This window comes from Lepus europaeus, chromosome 16, assembly GCF_033115175.1.
Source record: "Lepus europaeus isolate LE1 chromosome 16, mLepTim1.pri, whole genome shotgun sequence".
In the NCBI taxonomy this organism is placed as follows: domain Eukaryota; kingdom Metazoa; phylum Chordata; class Mammalia; order Lagomorpha; family Leporidae; genus Lepus; species Lepus europaeus.
In genome coordinates, this window is record NC_084842.1 from 90,990,179 (window position 1) to 90,996,191 (window position 6,013).

Here is a 6,013-nt window from a genome sequence, read left to right on the forward strand (position 1 = left end):
CCGCCGCCTCCGCAGGAAAGGCCGGGAAGCCAGAGGGGCAAATCTTGTTAGCAGGCGGACTTCCGAGCCCACGCCACTGACCGCCCGGCGACCTTCCTCCTGCCCAGCCGGGGGCGGCCGCTGAGGCCCCCTCCACCTGCCCCTCCCCGTGCTGCCGCCACCACGCCTCCCTGTGCATCTCGGGGGCCCACCTCTCCACGGCCGTCCCTGTCCGGAATGGTGCCCATTGGCCGAGCAGGCTCCTTGGGATCTGGCTGAAGGGGGACGTGGCGGTCCTGTCCCCTCCCAGCTCCACTCGCAGCCTGACCCGGGGGCCTCTGGGCCAGGCCCTGGGCTTCCCTTGAGCTGGACGGTGTCATGCTCGCTCCTTCGCAGCCAGCGGTTCTGTGTCCCGTGCTGCAGGCAAGGACCTGCCGGCCCGCACAGGAGGCTCCCAGCCTGCAGGGCCCTTGGGTGGGGCCGTCGCGGCCGAGCCTCAGCCTTCAGGTCTGTAAAATGGAGAAGTGTGAGATCAGCAGCCTCCCCCGCGGGGCGCCACCTCCTTGGCCGCGCGCCTGTGCCCGCACCCACGGTTGGCCTCGAGTGGGCCGTGGTCTGTGTGCCTGGCCCAGGCTCCGTGGGCAGCCTGCCCGCCAGCGGGGCCCCATCTGGAAACGATCGCGCTCGGCCCTGAAAGATATAATTAAAATACACTGGGCTGGAGGCTCCCGTGGCTGGGGCACGAAGCTCGCTGGTGAAGAAATCGGATCACGCGGGCTGGCGGGCGGCGGTGGGGGTGGGGGTGCTGTCTTCGCGGCTTCAGGGCCCCAGGGCTCCGCGGTGTCACTGCCCCTTGTCCCCAAGTGATCCCGTTCTCAGGGGTGGGGGTGGGGAGGGGCAAGGAGCGATGCCCAGGGCAGCCACGCAGGCAGCCGCATGCCTGGGGTGCCCGGGCCTGCGGTCCGGGGCTCGCACCTGGGCGGTCGGCAGGGAGACCCCGGCATCACCCTGCTTGGCTGGGTGTCCCCGCCAACTTCAGCCCTGGGGTGCCAGTGAGATCCAACCTGGGCCGGGGGAGCCTCCGAACCTGGGGAGCCCGGGGGCTGGGACGGGGCCCGGCCAGCAGTGGTCACCTCTCCTTGCCCGGGGGTGTCCACACTTGTCCTGCGCACCTCTCTGCACAGCACCTCATCCTCCAGGAAGCCCTCTTACCTCTCACCCCATCCTAGGGTCAGGCTCCAAGGAGCCGCGATCCCTTCCCTGTGAAAAACAGCGGCCTCCACCCTGCCCAGGACTGTCAGCCTCCCCTGGGGAGTAAGTGGGGACATCCCGCCCCAGGAGCCGTCCCGAGGGCCTCCCGACACGCTGTTCTGGGGCCCGAGTGCCTGCTGTGACAGGCACCTGCTGTCCGCCCGCCTGAGTGCCCCCCCATGTCCTGGCAGCCTGGTCAGGACCCCCAGAGCAGGCTCTACGGCCTGTGCCACCTCGAAGTTGGTGACAGCCTCGCCGGCCGTGTCCACTGGGCCCCTGGTGCCAGGCTGTCCCGGGGCTGGCCAGCCGCCACCCGAGGACCGATGGGTGATCAGGACTGGACTTAGCCCAGGGTTCAGAGCTCAGAAGTCACACTCCGGGGCCATGGCAGTGGCTGGGTCCCCACCACACCTCGCCCACGTGGCACGCGTGAGCCCTGGTCCCCAGCCCAGGCTCGCCCTGGCCGAGGCCACTGCTTCTCTGGACTTGGGTCCACAGGCCAGGGTGCCCACCCCAAAGTGGACCCACATCCCGACAGGTGGCCGGCCCGAGAGCCTGGCTCTGGGTTCTGCTGTGGAGAGGGAGCTGGGCCTGACCTGGGCTGCTGGGGGTCCCCTGGGTTCGTGAACAGGAAGTGATTGGATGGGCATGGGGGCACTGGGCCAGACAAGCAGGCTGGGGCGCAGGCACTTCCCGGCCCCCCAAGGGCCCCTGGCCCTCATCAAATGAGGCCCCAGCCTGGCTCGCCAGGGCCTGCTGGGTGGCCTGAGGCAGGGCTGGGCCCCAGAGCTGTTGTCCCTGTAGTACTGGTGGTGGTCCCCTGGGGAGCAGGGGTGCTGGGCTAGGGGCTGTGTCCTACAGGTGGAGGTCAAGGGCCTGGGCCTTGGGTGTGGAACTTCGTGGGAAGTTGGGGCGGGGGCAGCGCCTGGCCTACAGCTGGTGGCAGGGGCAGGGCGGGGTACCCTCGGCCTGGGGCCCTGTCTCTCATCCTCTCCTTTGCCTGTGCTCAGCCCCTGCCCGGCGCCCTCACCCAGCGGCCCCCCCATCCCCACCCCCACAGCCCCGGGCCCTACTTCCTCCTCCAGGAAGCCTTTTCCAGTCTGGGCGGCTCTGGCCTCACCCAGCTGTCCCCGGCCCAGCAGAGGCGCGTCAGGCCGGGCCGGTGGGGCACCCGGGCCCGACAAGCCTGGGCTGGGAGAAGGCACATTCCTGCACGCTGGTGTGTGGGGAGGGGGTTCCTGGGAGCACAGAGAGCCTCTGGCACTTCCTGATTGGAGAAACAGGACAACAGCAGACATTGCGATTGCCCTGGGCCCGGGGGCCACCCTGGGCCCGGCCACCGAGGCCATGGGCTCCCCACCCAGGGATGCTGATGTGTGCTGGCACCCTGGCTGCCCTCAGCCCCGCTGTTCCTGGTGTGGCTGTTCCATCAGAGCCAGGTGGGGGTATGGCCATGCAGGCCAGAGGCCCGGGGGGGATGGGTGAGCTGGGCGCCATGGCTGCGTGACCCCCAGGCAGATCTTGGTGCTATGGGGCGGGGGCTGGGAGCGGCCCACCCCGCCCTGCCCGAGGGGTGAAGTGAGCTCATGTTCCTGGCAGAGCACCCCGGGTTGGAGGGAGCCGGCGGCTCAGTGGGCACGTCGGGGCAGCACGCATCCCGCCCCAGCCCACCTGGCCGGGTGGGGCCTCTGTGGACCCCCTCGGCAGGGGAGAGGTCAGGCAGTCTAGCCGAGGGCCCCCTCCCCCCGCTCAGAGAAGCCGCTCAGGGCACGGCACGATGGCCAGAGAGCGGGGTGAGCAGCAGGGCCCGGTCCCCAGCGCTCTGGCTGCGCCTAATCTTGGGGGGCGGGCAGTGAGGGAAAGTGGCTGTGAGTCAGGTCATGGGGGGAGGGGGCCTTGCCTGTGAGCAGCCCTCACCTGGTGGGTGCATGGTGCAGGGGCTGTCCCTGGCAGACTGCGGGGCAGGGCCTCCCTGGCATCTGGGTCGCCCCGGCTGCCTGGACTGGTGCAGGACCCCATGTGGCCTCTGTCCCAGCAGGGGTCCTGCTCAGCTGCTGACCTCTCTGGAGGGTCGTGTGTCCCCTGAGCTCTAAGCTTTGGGCGGATGCTGGCACACGGGAGGCCCTGAGCTCTCCAGCCCAGTGGCACAGCAGTGGGGGCTGGGCCTCCCAGGGGGGCGTGCAGATAGGGGTGAGCGGCCTCCGAGGGCACGAGACCCACACAGGATGCCCCCAGCCCTCCTCCCCTCGCCAAGCCCCAGGCCTGCTCTGTGCCACCCCAGTAGATGGCCTGTCCACAGCCACACCCCAGGGGTCTTCACGCCTCTGGGTCCTGTCCTTCACTGAGTGGCGGGAACCCTGGGCACCGGGCTGGGCTGGTGGGGGCTCTGGGCCCTGGGTGTGGCCTCAGCGTGGGGGCCTGGCCCAGGGCTGGGGCATAGGGAGGAGGGGTGCAGGGCTCTGGACAGGGGCAGGCAGCTCCAAGGTCACTGGACACCCCAGGCAGAAATGCTGGGGCTTGCCAGGCTCCGGGAGACCCTCTGGTTCCAGCTCGGGGCGATGTCCAGTGCAGGCCCCCAGCTGTGCTGGCCGAGGGCCCATGTGCCCCACACTCCGTGAGCAGCCCTGTTCTCGCCCAAACACAAGGGGGCCCTGCACGAGCCTGGCTGCACCCCAGCTCCCTCTTCCGTTGTGTGCGGGTCTCTGGAGTTCCCTGGGACCACAGCCAGGGGTCAGCAGCAGGGGGTACAGGGTGGACAGACAGCAAGGGCCGCAGAGGGGACGTGGGTAGGGAATGCTGGCCCAGCTGCCCCGACACTGCACTCTCCCCTCACCCCTGCTGGCCTGGAGGAAGCCGCGGTGGGGGGGCTCCGGTGCATGTACACCACTCATTCGCTCACTCCAGCAGGCGGCCAGCGGGAGGCTGAGGGTGGACAGGGCTGGCCGTTCAAGGCATGCGATGCAGCACCCCCGTTCCCCTGGCAGGGCTGGCAGGGAGAGGCCAAGTCTTGCACCGACCCCTTGCAGATCCCCACCCCCAGGCCGGCCTCGCTGGGGCGGTGAGTGGTGTGACCACGTGGCCGTGGAGGATGGCTGGGGCGGTGAAGCTGTGTGGGGACAGACATGGGCGCCAGTCAGGGCCTCAGACGGCCCCTCAGCACCCCAGGGCGTGTCCTGCAAACCTGGGTGAGGACCTGGGGTTGGCCATCCCAGTCAGGCCAGCAGGAGGGGTTCGCTGTTCCAATGGCGCCCCCTGCGGGCCACCTGTCTCAACAGCTCGGGTGCAGCAGCCTGGCTGGGCCAGGGCGACAGCAGGGAGCACACCCCTCAGCGCACCCAGCAGAGGTCTGGGCTCGGGCGGAAGCCCCTGCTCGGCCTTGCCCGGCTGTCCCCAGGCACACCTATTTCTTGGGGGGCTGCCCGCTGGGCCCCCTGAGGCTCCAGTGATGGGGGTCAGCCTGGGCTGGGGGCAGCACCTGATGGCTGGGAAGGGAGAGGTGCCCAGAGCTGGGCCTGCAGGTGAGGGAGCACTAGAGCTGTGGCCAGCCACGTGGCCCCTGGTGTCCACTCACCCCCAGCTGGTGGACCCTCAGAGGGGTATGGGTGGGCTTCTTTGAACGCGGCTGCAGCTGCCTGTCCAAGCTGTGGGGGCTGGGGACTGGGTCAGGGGGTCGAGTCCCAGGAGGCCCCTCCTGGTATCACTCCACAGCACGGCCCTGGGGTCTTTTTTTTAAAGATGTTTTTATTGTATCCATTTGTAAGGCAGAGTGAGCCCCTCAGTGCACTGGTTCACTTTCCGAGGGGCGGCAGCCATGGAGCCAGGCCAGGCCAGGCCAGAGATGCGCGCCAGGAGGGGCCAAGCACTTGGGCCGCTCTCTGCTGCCTCCCAGAGGAATTAGCAGGGAGCCGCAGCTGGCGCTCACCCTAGCCAGCCACCGGGCCCCCACCCCGGGGAAATCAGACAGGGCAGGCTGGCAAGGCCCGACGCCGGGCCCACGACTCCACGGCACAGGGTGGGTGGTTCAGGGACCCTGTCTCTGGCCCGCGGGCAGGGGCTGCCCTCCAGCACCCAGGCCCCGCGGCTGTGTGCCTCCAGGATAAACATCCACTCAGCCACACAAGGCCCTTCTGTCCAGGAGGTCGCTGTGTGGCCAGCGTCCTCGGTGCGGCTCAGGCCAGGATGCTGCCCGGGCATGTCCGCCATCCAGCCGCCCCACGGGGCCTTCCGAGTGGACTCCAGGCTTGGCTCAGGAGGCCCTGGCACCTCAGGGCGGGGCGGGAGGAGGTCCAGCCCTGCCCGAGCCCTGCCCACCGGCTGGACAGGTGAGGGTGCTGAGGACCCACCGGCTGCCCGAAGCTCTCGAGCTACGGGGGCCTCAGGTCCCCCCAGCTTCTCGTCCAGGCACTCCGACTGCAACAGCAGATACAGCCTACCTATGGCGGCTCCGGCCTCTCCCCAGCTAGTAGCCACTGGTTGCTCACCCGTGAAGTGGGCGCCCAGCTCCTCAGCGCCTCCTGGTGGGGCTGAGCAGAGGGTGAGGGCTCCCAGCAGGCCAGCTGGGAGGTGCTGGGTTGGGACCCAGGGCCTGAGAGGGGAAGGAGAGAGGCCTGAGGCCTGGGCAGTGTCCTCCCGGCATAGCTGCCAACAGCTTGGTTTCCTGTCCCCACTCAGGCCAAGCACCTGCCCGCCGTGTGGCCAACACCTGCTGCTGGCGGCTCGGTTGTCCCGAGCTCCTGGCCCACTCCTGCCTCCTGGCAGCCACCAGATGACCCCGTCCCCACGC